Source organism: Epinephelus lanceolatus, chromosome 22 (genome assembly GCF_041903045.1).
Source record: "Epinephelus lanceolatus isolate andai-2023 chromosome 22, ASM4190304v1, whole genome shotgun sequence".
NCBI lineage: Eukaryota > Metazoa > Chordata > Actinopteri > Perciformes > Serranidae > Epinephelus > Epinephelus lanceolatus.
The window spans coordinates 1786793-1807025 of record NC_135755.1 but is presented as its reverse complement, the minus strand read 5'-3'; positions in this window follow the sequence as shown (position 1 = coordinate 1807025).

The following is a 20233-nucleotide window of genomic DNA, read 5'->3' as shown; positions in this document are numbered from 1 at the left end:
CTGCTGACCCTGATATTTAAGAGAGTTTGCTGATAAGCGGTCTTTTCTTATTTCCTCTCCACCTCTACATGAGCGCCAACAGGTCGCTGCTTTCAATGACCTTCAGTCAATTTGTGCTTCTGAATTCAAATAAAAACACTTGAAGAATTTAATTCTAATTCCTAACTTGAAAAACAAGTTGAGATATATTCAGTCACTTTTAAAAATGTCTGACCTCATTTATTCAAAATGAAAATACATTTAAATATTCACACTCTCAAGTCATAAATTATTTTATTGATACTGAAAAACTTTGAGTTCAGCTCGGATCAAAACTTTAATTCCGCGTTCACTGGGAGTAAAAATGATCTTCAAACATGAATATTGAGACACATTCACAGTCCGTCTGCACACAGCTCAATATGCGATGGAGCTGATACGACGCAGTGGGAGGATAATCATTTCATATAATATATACTGTCTGTGAGAGTGAGAGACTGAACGATGAAAGATGACCTACAGTGTTGGCAAGGTCAGACTGGGATTAGAATCAGACTTCACTTAATAGGTTTTTAGTTTCTATCTGCACACACACACACACACACACACACACACACACACACACACACACTGTTACTTCTATTTCTTTCCAGGACAGTATCCCCGACTGGAAACTAAAACATCATTAACACAGTTCTGGTTACATTCAGCTGATTAAAAACACATTGTGATGTTCTGCTTCAAACCAACAGTTCAGCTGTTCACTGATACAGTTTGTGTATCTGCAGCTGAAAGATCTCCCCACTCTGACACATAAAGCTCCACTGTTGTTTTTAAGGACACATCAAAGTGATCTTGTAAACACCTAATTCAGAATGAAAATGGCCAATGTGATTGAAAATTCAATCCGATGTAAGGGGCTGGAATATTCCGTTTCTAATTCCCAATGAAAGAATTTCTCACACTTGTATACACTCATTCCTCTTTAAGTTCATTCCAGTCTTTCTGCACATGCTCGTTTCCTTGCCCTTCTGGCGCCATGACGTATACAGCGCACATAGCAACGGGCTGAGATAGAGCAGTCGGACTCGTTGCACTCACCGGTTTCCATTCGCCACAGCACGGTCTTCTATCTCCCTTCTTCGACCTTCTACCTCCCTTCTCCTCCTCAACAGACGAAGCATTAGCAGAACAAGGTTGTTGTCGTACTGCTGCTTCAAGAATATCAGCAAAACAAGCCCGAAAAAGGCACTAAGAATGGCGTCGTCAAGCATCTTGTTATCCAGAGCGAGGACAACAGTGTTTTCTTCTGGTAAACACGTAACATCCGCCCCGCCCCCTATCCAATCAGAAACCTTCCCTGCCCCAAACCTTGCGTGGACCCGAATAAAGGCGATTAAACTGATCTCCGTGTAAACCCTCATTCAAAATGAATATTTCTCATGTAAACTACCTGGAAAGACTTTAATTCATGATGATTTCATTCAGATTTATTTCATTCTGTTAAGAAGCCATCATGTAACTGCACTTTTGACTAAGTCCCACACACACCATCCTGCTGACACAAATACTCACTAGAGCACCAAATGTGGAATAATCGGCCACTGAAAGTAGTCCCCAACAGAGTCACCATCTCCTCCTGTTTGTTTGATAAAAGGAAATGACTGATTAAACTATATATTTGTGTTTGATTACTGTCTGTGGAAAGTGAGGTCATTTTTACAAAAAAGTATTTAAACATTTTTTGACAGAGACGACATGTTTTTAGAAAGTACACATTTTTAAACAACATTTTAAGACAGTGGGCACATTTTTTGATAGTGACAACGTTTTTAAAAAGCAGGGAGATTTCTACAAAAAGAGAACGGTTTTAGAAAGTGTGGACGCTTTTACAAGGGACAGTTTTACTAAAAGAAGTTGTTTTTCGAAGGTGGGGAGATTTTTTTTGGAAAGTTAACACATCTTTTTTAAAATTGAGGGCATATTTGGAAAGTAAAAGCATTTTTATAAAGTGAGGACATTTTTCGAAAAAGAACATTTCTCAAAAAGAAGGCTTGTTTTGGAAAAGGAAGATATTTTTTGAATGTGAAGGCATTTGTAGGTACTCAAGACTTTTTTTAAAAACCAGGACATTGTTGGAAGGTGCAGATTCTTTCGGGGGAAATAAGGAAAGTGTGGACAATTGTTGTTTTTTTTTTTAATTTGACAACATTTATGAAAAAATATGGAAACTTGTGGAAATAAAGGACCTTTTAGGTGGTCAGAACATTTTTGTAAAAATATGACAGATTTTTAAAAACAGGGCATTTTTGGAAAAAGCTGACTTTTTTTGAAAGTGGGGACATTTTTTAAGAAGAGGACATTTCTAAGAAATTAGGACACTTTTTGGAAAAGGAGGACATTTTTAAAAACAGGACATTTGGGGGAGAAAATTACATATTTTAGAAAGTTGAGGACATTTTTGAAAAGTCAAGATATTTTCAGAAACATTACATTTTTATAGATGGGCACATTTTTGAAAAAGAGGACACTTTTAAAAACAGGACATTTTTGTGTGGACACATTTGGAAAGTAAAGACAAACACATTTTTGAAAAGTAAATATATATTTGTTTTTAAATTACATTTTTGGAAAGTGGACAGTTTTACAAAAAGAGAACTGGGGAGATTTTTGGAAAGTTAACACATTTTTTTTTAAATTGAGGCCATATTTGGAAAGTAAAAGCATTTTAGATGGTGAGAACATTTTTATAAAGTGAGGACATTTTTGGAAAAAGAACATTTTTCAAAAACAAGGATTGTTTTGGAAAAGGAGGATATTTTTTGAATGTGAGGCATTTGTGGGTATTCAAGACTTTTTTTTAAAATCAGGACATTGTTGGGAAGTGCAGATTCTTTCAGGGGAAAAAGGGACATTTTTAGAAAGTGACGAATTTTTCATTTTGGAAAGTGTGGACAATTTTTGAAAAAAAAAAAATTAGACATTTATAAAAAAAATAAGGAAACTTTGGAAAAAGTGGACTTTTTTTTAGAAATCTTGGAAAGTGGGGAAATTTTTGAAGAAGAGGACATTTCTAAGAAATTAGGATTTTTTTTGGAAAAAGGACGACGTTTTTAGAAAGTGAGGGCATTTGTAGGTACTCAAGACATTTTTAAAAAACAGGACATTTAAGGGAGAAAATTACATATTTTAGAAAGTTGAGGAAAATTTTTGAAAAGTCAGGATATTTTCAAAAACATTAGATTTTTGATAGATGGGCACATTTTTGAAAAACAGGACATTTTTGAAAAGTGGACATATTTGGAAAGTAAAGACACTTAAAGACATTTTTGATAAGTACAAAGATATATTATAGTTTACAGTTTTTAGAGTGAGGACATTTTCAGTAAGTCAAGACATTCGTCCTCATTTCCTCAACGGACTGTTCTGAGTGTTGATGTTGTTTTACCATTAACGTTGAATTAGTTGTCAGTTGAGGTCAGAGGTCGACTGATATAATTCCATCTGGTGAGTGAACAGGTCTGTCAGTGTGTGGGTGTTATTTGTGTGTGAGAGACATTTTTCACCACCTACAGGCTGCTGAGACAGTTTGAGGCTGAATAAATGATTTCTCCAAATGGTCAGAATACATGAATGTTAATGCAGCACACACACACTGTCTCTCTCTATATATATGTGTGTGTGTGTTTAAATAAGTTGCATCAATCTGACAGTTTCCAGGAGTTTAAATCATAACTGATGCTGATTTTCCTGCTCGCTTCACTTTGTTGTGTTTACAGTTTAGTGAATATCAGTTGTCTCTTATAGATGTTTAATTTCCGTCTCTATTGGCCCACATCCTGCTTTGTAGCCCCTCTGAGACCTGCTGTGATGCTTCTACACGCAGCAGGAGATGGACACACAATGACCTTTGTGCATCACTGTCCTGCTGGAGTCAAACAGTGAAGCTGCATGAGGTGCCATGTGTGAATTAATAGTGTTGTTGTGCAACATTTCTCTGGTTTGAACGCACCCTGTTCGAAACATCTCCTGGGTTGTGTGTATTGTCTCATTGTTTGACATGTGTTGTGGCTTTTTAATGAGTGCAGTGTGTTACATTTCACCACTGACAGCATCAGTCTGATGTCTGCACCTGCTGTTTACTGTTTACTGACATCTGTTGCTGTTTCTGTTTGTTGACGTCCTCTGTCACATCCAGCTGTTCACCTCCTCCGTGAGAAGAATACTTAAGTTCCTACAGAAAGTCTTAAAGAATATTCATCCAGTAATTAGATCCTCTGCTTCAGTACCTGTACTGCAGTATGGAAAGACAGTGTTACAAGTAAGTCCTGCATGTAGTGTTGCACCACTGGTGACCGTCAGTGTGGGTTTCCTCCAGGTGCTCCGACATGTTCTCCCTGTGTCAGCGTGGGTTTCCTCCAGGTGCTCTGACATGTTCTCCCTGTGTCAGTGTGGGTTTCCTCCAGGTGCTCTGACATGTTCTCCCTGTGTCAGCGTGGGTTTCCTCCAGGTGCTCCGACATGTTCTCCCTGTGTCAGCGTGGGTTTCCTCCAGGTGCTCTGACATGTTCTCCCTGTGTCAGTGTGGGTTTCCTCCAGGTGCTCCGACATGTTCTCCCTGTGTCAGCGTGGGTTTCCTCCAGGTGCTCCGACATGTTCTCCCTGTGTCAGTGTGGGTTTCCTCCAGGTGCTCTGACATGTTCTCCCTGTGTCAGCGTGGGTTTCCTCCAGGTGCTCTGACATGTTCTCCCTGTGTCAGCGTGGGTTTCCTCCAGGTGCTCTGACATGTTCTCCCTGTGTCAGCGTGGGTTTCCTCCAGGTGCTCTGACATGTTCTCCCTGTGTCAGAAGTCATCAGCAGTCAAACTGTATGCAGGTTTAAATAATAACAGGTCCACAATAATGTCTATAACAAGATGGAATTAATTAAAAAGCTCTCTGTCAGCCTCCACAGTAATAAACAGAAGGTTCGTCTGGGGTTAACACCTCAACAGCTCATTCATAACTTTTTACCGGTGCTGTACATGGATGTGAAGTTGTGTCGTCTCAGAGTTTTCTGGAGGATTTTATTTCGAGCACAGTTTGTGTATGAAGTGTTGGCTGGATGCAGTTGGATGGAGAACAGTCGGGACAACAAGGTGTTTGATGTGAGTTTGAAAGCACCTCAACATATTTTATTCCAGGTGTCTCCTCCATCTCTCATCCTGCTTTAATGTTGATTCTGTTTCATTTCTGCTTCGTTCTTTTTTTTCTTTCTTTACCGTCTCTTTTTGCTTGTAACCCCGTCTCCTAGAACTTCTGTTTATTTATTATGAAATTCCTCAGTCGGGCCATGAAATGTTGTTTTTAAAGCAGACTATGAATGCTGTGTATTTACACTCATATCCAGTATATATGTGCATAACATGAATACTATAATGACACTGGGCTTTGTGTCTTCCTTAAATCTAACAAAATAATTAGAAAATGGCCTAATTTCTGTTCGATAATGCACCTTTACCTGCACTTATGTGACATAATGAGCAAGTTTACATGCACATGTTGTTGCCCTTATTCCAAAAAACACTGAGCTGTTTACATTGTTAATGAAAATGAATTTTCCACTAATATCACGCCCTTCCTGTTTACTTGCAGTCGTGCATTTCTTAAGACAGCGAAGGCATGACTCGTCCTACTCTCCCTCTGAATAGCTAGTTCTTGCTACCTCCTCCTGGCTAAGACTATCAGGGTAAGCCAATCATAGGTAGGCAGAGTAGAGCGGGTCATGACTTTGCTATCCAAGGACACGCAAATTTCCGTCAGGACCACTTTAGTCAAAGAAAACTTTATTTCTATTTGTAATTTGATATTTGGCGGTATGGCTCTGTTCTAGGACCTCTCTGCCCTTCCATGCGCCTACATGGAAAGCCTAAGGCAGAGAGAGAAAGAGCTGTGCTAATCTAATCGGATAATCGAAGCTGGTATATCGAATTTATCATCTTGAAGCTTCTTTAATCTGGATTGTGGCAGCTGGACAGCAACAGGAAGCTGTTTAATCAATCAGTATGTTTATTCACATATCAAGGAAAACGTGTGAAGTTGAACTCAACTTTATGGAGCGTTAAAGTCACACGGTCTCTCAGTGTTCGTCTGTCATCTCTCTTTATATTTCTGCCTCTTCACCTCTGCTCGTTATCGTTAAGACCGAAGGACGAATGAAAAGCTTCAAATTAATGTCTGTTGTCTCTGCTGAGCTGTTTATGTTTGTCATTATTGTTGTTACGGAATGAGCTCCCCTCCTCTTCATCATTTTAATCAGCAGGAAGTGAGTGGGACTTTTATTGTGGCAGCACTAACATACCAAAGTAAAAGCATCTGGTTTTCTGAGAGAGATTAATGTTTGTAGTTTTGTCCAGCAGGGCGGTGTGAGCACCTGGACCTGTGCCTTTGAGCCAGACGCTGAGTCACTCTGCGGTCCACCCAAGTCGTTTGCTTTCACACTAAGAAATTAACTTTTATTGCATTTCTTTGGCTTTTTAATCAGGTTTTTATGGACATTAAGGTTCTTTTGTTTCTCTTTTTATTGAGTCGTGAAATAACTTCTGCTGTGCGCCTGTTGGCACATAAAAAGCCACCGTGTACCACAGAGATTTGCTTTTATTTTGAACCATAATAATCACCATCAGAAGCCCCACTCATGTTTATTCAGCTTCAGGCTGTAAAACTGAAGCAGCAGAAAAATGATTTCAGAAAATTCTCTTCAGGGATCAGTAAATTCTATAAATATTATTGTGTTATTCTAATATTTCCCTCAGAGTTTGTTGTGGTATTCATGTGTTTGTTTTCTGAAAAAGCAGATTGAACGTATGAGACCATGTGTCACATAAGTCCTAAAACTTCCTGCCATGGAGTGGATGTTGTGACGCATCTATAGTTCGTCTCTCTGGTTTGATGTTTGAGTTTAAAGATCAACATTAGAATCTCAGTAACAGTATTTATTCAGAGAAGCAGAGCAAATGTAAAGTTAACATCAATAAACATATTTCACTTTACAAGATAAAGCACTTCCTGTTTTGCAAACTTATCGACATACTTAAAACAAGATGTTAATGTAGCACATTTTACAAGCTGAGCCAGATCTGCAGTCAGTGTTCAGCCCTCTATACACTGCGATTTTGGGCTGTCCCAGACCAAGGATTCATTCAGAGTCTTTTTGCCTAAAATATACAGAAATCATCTGCTACACGTCTAATTTATTTATCAGAAACTCAAAGCAGAAGCCTCATTAGAGACCTGCCATGGCGATCCTGAGCAGAACAGACGTCATCAACGAATGAAGCCATCGCTGGCATGTTAATGACTTCCTAATTAAAAGCCACAATCTTTAATTCTGAAAGGCACACGGACTCATGGCCAGATCTGGGAAGGCTTTCGCTGCTCATCTCAACGCCTGTGGTCAGAGGTGTCATTTATTCAACAGGCAGACCAATCTGGTGATATCTTTGGTCGTGGCTCTAAAACAGTGGTCCTACGTCGCTCGCTCTTCCAGTTCCTGTTCCTATTCATTTCTATGCCTCTGTGCCGGTGATAGCCGCTGCCGGAGGAATTATGTTTTCAGGTTGTCGTCCGTCTGGCCCATCATTGTGAAAACGATATCTCAAGAATGCTTCAGGGGACTTTCTTCAAATTTGGCAAAAATGTCCACCTGTACTCAACAATGACCCGAGTAGTTTTTGATGGTCATAGGTCAAAGGTCAAGCTGGCTGTGACCTTGTCTGTGTCATTCTCGTGAACGCGATATCCCAAGAACGCTCTGAGAGGATTTCTTCAAATTTGGCACAAAGGTTGGCTCGGACTTGATGATGAACGAATTAGATTTTGGTGGTCGAGTGGCCAAATGTTGCTTCGAGCGATGTCTGGTGATGGTGAAGCAACGTTACGTTGGATTTTGTAAAGCCAAAAAACTTCCAAACAGCAGACACGGTTGCTCTTTCTTCATCCTCCACCTCTCTTTTCTGTTCCTCTTAATGTACCGTAGCTTCTCTGAGCTGTTAACAGACTGTTATGCTAACTGGCTAAGTGGCTAACTGGCTAGCGGTAACAGTTACCCAACATGGTGTTCCGCGGTTTAAGTCTGTAAATGTAGAATTATTAAAGGAAATGTCCACTTTAGAATGAAAATACAGACAGTACTTACTGACCCTCATGCCAACAAGAAGTCCAGTGTAGTTTTTAATCCACAAAACTCGTTCAGGGTATCGGAGGATAGCAGCTAGGAGAGACTAGCTGATGGCTAGTGGTGGTGCTAGTTCTCGAGTCTTGCGCGAGTTGCCATGTAAACACAGCACTCCGGCTGGCTGTTATCCTCCGATACCCTGAACGAGTTTTGTGGATTAAAAACTACACTGGACTTCTTGTCGGCATGAGGGTCAGTAAGTACTGTCTGTGTTTTCATTCTAAAGTGGAAATTTCCTTTAAGGTTGCAAATTGTTTGTGTCACGTTGTGTGAGACCTGTTAAAGAGAGTTTGTGTTGGTTGTTTGTTTCGTTCTAAAGTTAGAACCATGAGTAAGAAGGGAATGCTGTCGATGGTGAACACCTGCCCATTGAGTTTATTTAATTACCAAAGCGCTTGTTTTTGTTAAATGACGCACTGCAGCAACTGTCTGAGCTATTCAGCAGTATGATGGTGTGTGGAGAATTTGTATCAATTGGAAAGTCAATAGCAGTGTACGGGATGAGCCAGTGTACCACCCAGCACTTTGCTGCATCTCGTAACAGATAGGAGGTAAACTACGGCAAATTTTCTTTTCACCTCGTCCCTATTTATCGCTCCTCTCAGTCAAGAGCTCAGCCAATTAACTCTCTCCATCTAAAGTCTGACAGTTTGTTATATTTCACGAATTTTACCCAAAAGTTCATTACGTGATGTAAAAGTCTGGAGGAGCGACATGTTGTAATTAAACTGGTTGTTTCTCTCCTGTCAGAGTTTTCAATATGAAACGCCAAAACTTTCTGGAGCGCAAGAAGTTTGTGTTGTTCGTTAGCTGCTGGGTTCAAACCTGTGACATCATTAATACAGAACACACACACACTGTTTACAGTCTGTTTACACTCCAACAGCTGAGAGAAAATCCTCCTCTGTGTTTGTGTGTGTTTATGAGGACCGTTCAGCCTCCGTCCAGCTCATTACTGACACTGAGAGCCTTTCATTTATCCCATTTTACATTCAATGGTCCGCTGTCTGCGCACACACACACACACACACACACACATCAGTATGTCCATCTGTCTGAGTGCCATCATTAATGAGACAGTCGAGTGTCTCCATTTACTGTGTGATGGTTCAACCAGCGCTGAACTGAACAGCGCTGAGTCACACACACACACATTTTTTTTTAATCTCCCCACACTGCCGCACTTGATTGAGTTTTTTCTCCTTTATTGAAGCATCCAGACTGCAAATAACATTTTCCTGAGCTGAAATAGAAAAGCAATATTACATAACCATGAGTAAGAAAAAAAAAGGCAGATTGAGGAAGGACGGTGAATCCTGTCCCGACTTATCACACTTCACGCTGCGTATTACACAGATAGCTGATGATTAATTTAAGGAAATCAGAGTAAACAGAATTAACCTTTTCAAATGCTAATTTGCAGGGACAGCAGCAGATAAGCAGAATAAAAGGTTGTATTGTGAAAGGAAAACAATGTCGTAATTGTGATAATTATCAGTCATGGAAACAATGATTCAGGCTGTTTTTTAAAGCCAAACTATCATAAAAATGTCACACAATAACTGTTCCACGTCAACATTTATACAGAGAAGACCTTTAATAATTAGTTTGTAATTAAATGTCCATTAAAACTGAGTCCAGAGCTGTTTGAGCCGACTCAGTGGATTATGATTTTATTAGTTTGATTGGTGCACAGTGAAAAACTTTTTATTTTGTAGGTTTATAGTTGTGATACTGTGACAAAATCAGACACATTTACTGGAAACCTCAGTCAATAAAGAAATATGTAAAGGAACAGTAAAGATATGATGAGGCAGCGTCTGTCCTTTTCCGACCCACGTTAAATGAAACCACGCCCGCTCGTGGATGGATTATTGAACGCACAGGCCCAGGATCCCAAAGTGTGAGGTCTGCAAGATGTCACTCAAGTTAACATGTACAGACACAAATGGCCATAAAGAGATGAAAAGAAACTGCAAAGAGACACAACATGACAAACAAAAAGGGGCAAACAACCAGCAACGACACACATTTAGCTCAAAGGGAAACAAAATGGCTGCTGACTTTAATGTCTTCTTTATGAGTTCCTCTTATTGGAGCTAACTCTCCTCCAGCCATGTGTTCTTCTGTCACATGACTATTACTGTTGTCACCAAGTATATAAACTCTTAAAGTCCTCCCTGAATTTACACTTTGTTGCATGCATTTATGTTTTATTTGTATGTGAAGTTAGATCAATATGAAATTCAAAAGCAAGCAGGGTTGAATGTCCAACATCAGCGACGAAGGAAACACAGCAAGACACAGTTTCAAGATTAGAGTCACCAATTCAGTATCTGACCAAATGTCTCCCCTTCTGTTCCTGAGATATGACGTTAAAACATGATGATGTCACAGTCAAGCTGACCTTTGACCTTTTGACCTTCATTATTTTAACCTCTCAGACATTTGTGTCAAGTTTGGTCAGAATTAGTGAATGAATTCTTCAGTTATGGACAAAAACATATTATGTGAGGTCACACTGACCTTTGACCTCCAAATTCAAATAAGTTAATTTTTGAGTCCAGGTGGACGTTTGTGTCAAATGTCATGAATTTCACTCAAGGTGTCCTTGAGATACACATAAATGCAACAGAAGAGGTCATAGTGACCTTGACCTTTGACCTATGATCCCCAAAATGTAGTCAGTTCATCCCTGAGTCCAAGTCGACGTTGGTGCCAAACTTAAAGACATTCCCTAAAGACGTTCTTGAGATATTGTGTTTAAGGCTGTTGCAGGTGCAGAGGCACAAAAATGAATCAGGCAGCGGCTGAGGAGGGAGCTGAAGGAGTGACGGACAGGTGTGCAGGGAGCAGCAGTGCCACACACAGTTATTGTTACTGACAGAAAACCAGCGTTATAATGAATCAGAATAAATCCTCCCCATGTGTGTGTGTGTGTGTGTGTGTGTGTGTGTGTGTGTGTACTCTGTGACACCGTTCATCGTCTTTGTTGCTCCACTTTTTCAGCTCTCAAAACACCGTCATCATGTTTCCTCTCACTTCTCATTTGGCTTGGAGCTTAGATGCTTAAGTGTGTGTGCATATGGTTAAGTGGGAGAGAGGTGGCAATTGCTTTTGCCATAAAGAAACCTGTGTGTGTGTGTGTGTGTGTTTGTATGTACATATGCATAAATACATAGTGTGTGTGGCTGTATTTCATTAAAGGCTCCCCAAACACCCCGAAGGGGAAGTCAATCCTACTTTTATTTATAAGGTCACACACCTTTATAATGGAGCCACACACACACACACACACACACACACACAGTGAGGGTGTGACATAAAGACAACAGTGAAAAATGGTTTTCACCTCATGAATGCTAACCATGCTTAATCCTGCCCCTCGAGAAATCAGCTGCCAGGTATACTTTATATATATATGTGTGTGTGTGTGTGTGTGAGCACATCTGTCTCTCTTCTTGCCAAAGCTTCAAAATGAAATACCTATTTCTGATTTAATTTTCCAGTCTCTTTTGATTTTAGAGGAAAATAAATGGAAGCCAACACAGTGCAGGCTGAATTGAATTGAGTGCATCTAGACCGTCACAGCATGTGCACGTGTTCAAGCACGAGCTTCTCGTCCGTGAGTGGATGAATGTTTCCTTCTGTGTGGTGATTCGGTTAGCGGGTGTAGTTTGCTCAAAAAGAAAAAATGTAGTTGTTGTATGAAACTGCTCACAGCAAGGTCTGTGGATCATCTTGATGAATCGTCAAGACTTATGGAAAGAGACGTTGCTCTGGACTTTTCAAATGTTTTCGTGGCACTTTGAGCGCCACAAGTCGAGTGCCATGTAGTTCCATTATGTTGGAGAGAAGGCAGACACCTCTATGACTTATATCTGCACACCAAAACAATGTAGACTGATAAACAACCTTTTTTAATTCAGGGTGAACTGCCCCTTTAAAGCTGTGTTTGCTGAACTTCCACCAGGATTTGGCAACAGGTTCATGTACTAACTCATCTCTGCAAACTGTTTTTTTGTTGCCAAGGCGATATCTTTTTATCACCTTGCGTCAAGTCCCACCCTAACGTGCTTTCTTCCTCTTCTTCTGCCGTGTGTCCTTCGACCTTCAGCTCCGTTGAGGCAGGCTAGTCCAGTGTTTCATCGTCCAGGTCAGTTAGACCACGATCGCCATTCGGTGGCCGGTGTTTGGGGCAGCTGGTCATTCTGTGTTCCACAGTTTGTGGTGGGTCCCTGCATTTGCAGTGGGCACTGTCCGCAGCACCCCATTGTTACATCGTTGCCCCGAAGCGTTCTACACCCGTCCTCAGATGGTTGAAGATTGTGCATTGTTTTCAGGGCTTCAGTGTAGTGGTGGAGCCTTAATATTTCTGCTGACTTCCACTGGTCCCTCCATCTTGCCTTGACCCAGGCAGTCTTGGAGGTATTTTGTAGGCCAGATAGGCTGGCCAACCTGTGGATGGCAAGATCACCACCAGCAAGTGGTGGTTTAAAAGATTTTGGCTTAAAATACCTGGTTTTGGGAGCACAGCTCCAGCAGGAATGCAGTGATGTCTCAGTAAAAAAAAACAGCTGCTTTTTGTGGCACTTTCCTGGCAGGGAAAACAATGATGGGTTACTAAAAAGTGCTCATTTGGGGACTGAAAAGCTGCTGGAAAAACAGTGACTAGTCCCTAAGAAACACACGTTTGTGGCCAAAAAGCTGCTGGAAAAACAGTGACTGGTTCCTAAGAAACACGTTTGGGGGCTGAAAAGTTGCTGGAAAAACAGTGATGGGTTCCTAAGAAACACCCATGTTTAAGGGCTGAAAAGTTGCTGGAAAAACAGTCACGGGTCCCTAAGAAACACCCATGTTTGAGTGCTGAAAAGCTGCTGGAAAAACAGTGACGTGTCCCTAAGAAACACCCACGTTTGAGTGCTGAAAAGCCGCTGGAAAAACAGTGACGTGTCCCTAAGAAACACCCATGTTTTGGGGCTGAAAAGTTGCTGGAAAAACAGTCACAGGTCCCTAAGAAACACCCATGTTTGAGGGCTGAAAAGTTGCTGGAAAAATAGTCACGGGTCCCTAAGAAACACCCATGTTTGAGGACTGAAAAGTTGCTGGAAAAACAGTCACAGGTCCCTAAGAAACACCCACGTTTGAGGGCTGAAAAGTTGCTGGAAAAACAGTGACGGGTCCCTAAGAAACACCCATGTTTCGGGGCTGAAAAGTTGCTGGAAAAACAGTCACAGGTCCCTAAGAAACACCCACGTTTGAGGGCTGAAAAGTTGCTGGAAAAACAGTCACGAGTCCCTAAGAAACACCCACGTTTGAGGGCTGAAAAGCTGCTGGAAAAACAGTGACGTGTCCCTAAGAAACACCCACGTTTGAGGGCTGAAAAGCTGCTGGAAAAACAGTGACAGGTCCCTAAGAAACACCCATGTTTCGGGGCTGAAAAGTTGCTGGAAAAACAGTCACAGGTCCCTAAGAAACACCCACGTTTGAGGGCTGAAAAGTTGCTGGAAAAACAGTCACGGGTCCCTAAGAAACACCCATGTTTGAGGGCTGAAAAGTTGCTGGAAAAACAGTCACGGGTCCCTAAGAAACACCCATGTTTGAGGGCTGAAAAGTTGCTGGAAAAACAGTCACGGGTCCCTAAGAAACACCCATGTTTGAGGGCTGAAAAGTTGCTGGAAAAATAGTCACAGGTCCCTAAGAAACACCCACGTTTGAGGGCTGAAAAGTTGCTGGAAAAACAGTCACGGGTCCCTAAGAAACACCCATGTTTGAGGGCTGAAAAGTTGCTGGAAAAACAGTGACTTGTTCCTAACAACGTCACACGCTGATGACCTGTTAATGACAAAAATGAACTGAGAGGTTCCAGACCAATTCACTTTTGCGATTTTGTCTGACCATGTCATGCTAGAATTTCAGACTTACAATCTCAATTATGATTAGCGAAGAGTTCTACAAAATATCACAACATTGAACTAATATGATTTCATATCCCAGTGGGATGAAGACTACGGATTGACTGAAACTGCGTTCCAGACAACTTGGATCTCAAAAGTTTCGGACCTCCTATTAGAAAAAGTACAAGTCAGAGTTCCCATAGCTCCTGTATAGTTAAACCTGTGCTGCATGTGAATCGGTGTCAAAATATTCTGCCAGCCAGGCAGCTGGTTATGGTTCAAGAATGCTTCATTTACATATGAGAGGAAACTGAAATGCTGAGTTGAATTGTGCGTACACTTGCCAGAGAAACATCAGTTTGTCACAGTCAGACATGTTTTCTGTTTCTGTTTTCCCTCGTGCACATGGAACGCTTTGAGGTTGGAAGTTAGAAATTTCATCTGGGAAATTCCAACTCTAACTGAAACAGAGCATTAATCTTGTTTCCTGTTGGTGGATCAGACTGAGCGTGTGAACACCACCCGTGCATCGAGGAGCATCTACACCAGGGCGTCTCTGAGAAGCAGGTACCTGGGACGAGAGAACACCTTCCAACTTCTGAGCTGAAGCAATGTTTGGTTTTCCCCGAAGAGATACAAAGACAATCTGATGCTTAGTGACGAGTGGTGCTGCACTTTAATCCTCTGACAGACGGAGACATGGAGGGAGGCTGCTGTCTGTTTGAGTGGGTGGAGGTGGAAATGGGGGATGGAGCATATCTACATCATACAGTCTCTCATCATCAAAGAGGATCTGCTCTCTGCTCCTCGTGGCAACGTTACCTCCCGTGTTTTGCCACCAATAATCCTGTTACGCAATGAAGAGAAATCCTAATTCACACTCTGGTCTGCTGCTCTGCTCTTCTTCTTCACTCTCTCCTCTGCCCCTTTCATTTCTTCTCCTCCACTGCCTTCTTTTCATCTCTTTCTTCTTTCCACTCCCCACAAACCTTGCTCAATGCAAAGGGAACAGAATCAAACACCAAGAGATGCAGGAATCCTTCACAGTCATCTTCCATTGACTACATTCACTCCCATATCTGCAACATGAAGCTATTCCATCTGTAATGGACAAGAAATGATTCCTCACATTATGTCGGCTCGTGATGTTCTTTTGTGGTTGCGTTTCTTTTTCGGAGTCTTGGAAGAAATTGGTCTGAAATTGTTGCTTCCATGCTCAGTGTTCGTTTGGTCACATAACGAGCTTCAAAGTGATCTTCCAGCAGCAGGTGGCGTCTGCTACACCAGCCATACACTGATATTCTGATACCACTTCTTCTACACTCTGAGAAATAAGGGTTCTACCTGGGACCATTTGCCTCTTTTTTGAAGAAAGTTCTTCAAGACAACAACATTGTCAACCTAAGGGTTCTATCATAGACTGAATATAAGCTTAACTTCACTGACTCCCACTGTACAGAAATTAAGGCAAAATGTCCCTTATACAGTCGCTGCTGAACAGTAGTCTGAACAGGAAGGGTTCTTTGTAGAACCTCCTGTAGGAGGTTGAGCCTTTCACAGATGTTTCTACGTGTGAAGCCGACTTCAGACCAAAGATTCACGACAAGATGAAACCATTTTAGAACGCCGTGTGTGAACTGGCCGGTCTGAGCTCGACTCAACTCGAGAGTTGTTGACTAGAGACGATGCGCCGTCTCATGGTGGTCATTTCCTGTCAACGTTACAGATCAGAAGCACAGAGAGTTGTTGACTAGAGATGATACGCCGTCTCATGGTGGTCACTTCCTGTCAACGTTACAGATCAGAAGCACAGACAGTTGTCGACTAGAGATGATACGCCGTCTCATGGCGGTCACTTCCTGTCAGTGTTACAGATCAGAAGCACAGACAGTTGTCGACTAGAGATGATACGCCGTCTCATGGCGGTCATTTCCTGTCGACGTTACAGATCAGAAGCACAGACAGTTGTCGACTAGAGATGATACGCCGTCTCATGGCGGTCACTTCCTGTCGACGTTACAGATCAGAAGCACAGAGAGTCGTCGACTAGAGATGATACGCCGTCTCATGGCGGTCACTTCCTGTCGACGTTACAGATCAGAAGCACAGAGAGTCGTCGACTAGAGATGATACGCCGTCTCATGGCGGTCACTTCCTGTCGACGTTACAGATCAGAAGCACAGAGAGTCGTCGACTAGAGATGATACGCCGTCTCATGGCGGTCACTTCCTGTCGACGTTACAGATCAGAAGCACAGACAGTTGTCGACTAGAGATGATACGCCGTCTCATGGCGGTCACTTCCTGTCGACGTTACAGATCAGAAGCACAGAGAGTCGTCGACTAGAGATGATACGCCGTCTCATGGCGGTCATTTCCTGTCGACGTTACAGATCAGAAGCACAGAGAGTCGTCGACTAGAGATGATACGCCGTCTCATGGCGGTCACTTCCTGTCGACGTTACAGATCAGAAGCACAGAGAGTCGTCGACTAGAGATGATACGCCGTCTCATGGCGGTCACTTCCTGTCAACGTTACAGATCAGAAGCACAGAGAGTCGTTGACTAGAGATGATACGCCGTCTCATGGCGGTCACTTCCTGTCAGCGTTATGGTGTGTGAATGTCTAAAAACGTCTTTGATTCTGCTTCTTTTTTAATTTCTGAAAAGAACTTCTCAGTGGAGAATTAAGGACATGCAGCACTTTAGTTTCTCCCATCTGTTCGCATCGTATTCTATTTAAATTTTTGCTTTGAATCACTTGTTTCTTGCATTTCCTCTTGTTTTATATCTATTTTTATGCCCTCTGATGCTGTTGTCGTTAGTGCTCAGCTAATATAAAGGACAGTCTAATTTTGGAAAGAAAGGTACTGTATGTATACGGTATATTATTTCTATTTATTTAGTTTGTCTAACACCGTGTTAGACATAATACTTGGACTCAAGATACAAGTTGAAGAAATTAGGACTTGAGACTTGACTGAATGTGAAGCTCAGAAAACTTAACACAGGTACAATATTCACAGTATGGTGAACCTGAGTGGGCGCTCCCAAAGCCTGAGGAAGCCAGTAGTGATACAAACAAACTTTAATCAGAGTTTAAAACAGTCTGAGGAAACATTTAAAACCAGCCGCCGGCCATGTGACCAGCTGTGTCAGGTGACACCATCAGCCAGCTTGAGTCGAGCTCAGAACGGCCAGTTCACACCGCTGACACTTTTCTCTGCAACGTTCTAAAATGGTTTCATCTCCTCGTGAATCTTTGGTCTGAAGTCTGTCTCATTCTTGTAAACATGATCTACCAAAAACACCTTGAGGGAATTAAAATTTGGCACAAACGTCCACTTGCCAAACACATGCGGCTGTAATCTTCTGAGACGTAAACACCTCATTATGTTGTTTCCTTCCTCTTCATCACGTCACTCCCTCTGTTGTCTTCTCCTCTTCCTGCGTTGAGTTGCTTTTGTTCTGGAAGCTCAAAGAGGAGCTTCATCAGTGTCATCGTCTTGGTGACCTGAGGGATGGAGACAATGAGGATGTGTGTTCCTTTGTTCTGATTCTAATGTAGTTCACACAAACACTTGACAGCAGTAGAGGAACAGCTGACATGCATTTGCATTTTCAGTTATGAGTCTTAATGAATGACATTTGACAACATCTAATTTTCTCTCTCTCACTCAGACGTGCAGCAGACAAAGCGTCACCCAAACGTCCACCAGCCCTCCTTCATCACCATGAGCACGCACACTGTATTAACTTTGACTCCACATACACTGTCTTGCTGCTACAAATACTCATATATATGAGTATTATACTCACGACAGCACCACATGTGGATTAATCCGCCGCTGAAAATAGTCCCCAACAAATGCTGTACTTCCTCCTGTTTGATAAAAACTACAGTGAGCAGCTATTTTAGGGAATTACTGGTGATGTGTTTGTGATTTTAAAAATGTTCATCTTCAAAAGGAACCAATGGGCTTGGAGAGCAACAGACAGGAAGTGGGAAAATATTGAGAGATACACAAACATGTCTGCAAGGTTTGTCTTTGGGTCTAAAGCCTGGTGCACATTGTGCGATTTTGGGCTGTCCCAGATGAAAGATCACCATCGTCAAGGAAACGTGGCGTAATCTTTGGTTGTCGCTCTAAAACAGTGATCCTACGTTGCACAGTGAGAGAGGTTCAGTTCAAGGATGGTTGTTGTCACAGTCTGCTATGTGCAGTTTCACATAGATTGACCACGTCAGTGAGTAGAAAAACGTGGGACAGACAGAATGACTGACTGACAGAATGACACATGACAAAAATCCATATGGCGGTTAGGCCTAGATAAGAAATGAGCTCTCTAGCGCCCCCATTTTGTTTGATGGGGTCAATAATGGAGGGGTTCCCTCAGATTATGTGTGATCATATGCCTACAAAGTTGCGTGGTGATGGGTGAAACCCTTGAGATGTTATACACCTTTATGTGATGAGCCACGCCCTCCGCAATATTCATTGCCTTATAGAAGCTCAGTTTTAGTAAGTTTTCCAACTTTTGCCAAGAGGGAACTTAAGATATTGGTCCCTAGATTATGTTCACCCAGTTTCATGCAGATCGCTCAAACTTCCTAGGAAGAGATCCATTTGAAGTGTTTTTCAAAAAATTCAAAATGGTGGAAAATCTATATAAGCGGAAGTTATGGGTTCTTGAGGCAAATGTGTTCCTCATGAGGAGAGGCATCTCTGTGCAAAGTTTCATGTCTCTACCACATACGGGGCATGAGATATGCCCATTCAAAGTTTGACATTTCAATGGGTTGCTATAGCGCCCCCCTTTGGCCATTTGATGTAATATTGCTTCATTGGCATCCTCCCATGACCCTCTACCATCTGTTACTTCAGGACTCTCTGTCCTAAGGTCCTGACGACAAACAGCCATAAAACATGGATCTACAGGAAGATCATTTAACAGAAGCATCAGTTAGCTTTAGCATGTTTACAATGCATACATTAGCCTAGCAGTTAGTGGACTTTATTTCCCTCTACTCATAGTTTAACAAACTACATGTAACATTATTATTGTTGTTGTTCTTCCTCAGCGTTGGTTCAGTCTCTGCGTCTCCGGACAGATCAGCTCAGTTGAATTTCAGCCTGCGCCAACTTTTTTTTAGCCGAACGTTGTTGAAACAGCAGCACATGTTTCTGTAGTGAGAAGTTAGCGGAGTGAGACGCTCGTGCAGGCGGGTAACGCTACGTAGTCTTCATCATCTTTCTCTTCTCTGCTGCTGTTTCACTGTGACACAGACTTTCAAAATAAAAGCGTATCCTAAAGATGATGATGTGGATCAGTGTTTACACTTTGCATCGATGATCCTGGATTGTTGATCATTTAATTGATATATTGATCCAGGTTGATGGATTGTTTCACCCCTACTAACCAACCAATAGAAATGCAGCATGAAATGACGCACTGGTCAGTGCGACAGTGCTAAATGCTAGTAGATGCTAATAAATGCTAATAAACGCACTACGAGCTCTCGTTGGGAGATCTTGACTAAAACACCGCCCTGGATAGAGACGTGTCTCTGGCTTGGCTGATTGTTCAGGACGATGAAGAGCGTGTTGACAGGAGAGAGAAGGATTTGCAGGTGGTGTTCCTCAAGTTCATGAGAGTTTGGTTTTCCTCAGTTTAGCTACGTTAGCTGTTTGTTTCTTTGCATCTTTGCGGTGTGATGTGCTGGAATGGTAGGAACCAAATCACCTTTTCTTTTTACACACAACTAGATTCATTCTTTTTGCCTAAAATATACAGAAATCATCTGCTACACGTCTAATTTATTTAGCAGAAGCCTCATTAGAGACCTGCCATGGCGATCCTGGGCAGAACAGACGTCATCAACGAATGAAGCCATCGCTGACATGTTAATGACTCCCTAATTAAGAGCCACTGACTCATGGATAGATCTGGGAAGGCTTTCATTGCTCATCTCAACGCCTGTGGTCAGAGGTGTCACTTATTCAACAGGCAGCACAGTTTGCTCCTCCGAGCAGCCCGAGAGCCTCTCTCCTCACTGAATATGTATTTGAGGGTGGATCACGGAAAATAATATGAGGAGACATAAATGAGAGTGGCAGAGCATTTTGTGCAATTCAGGCACACA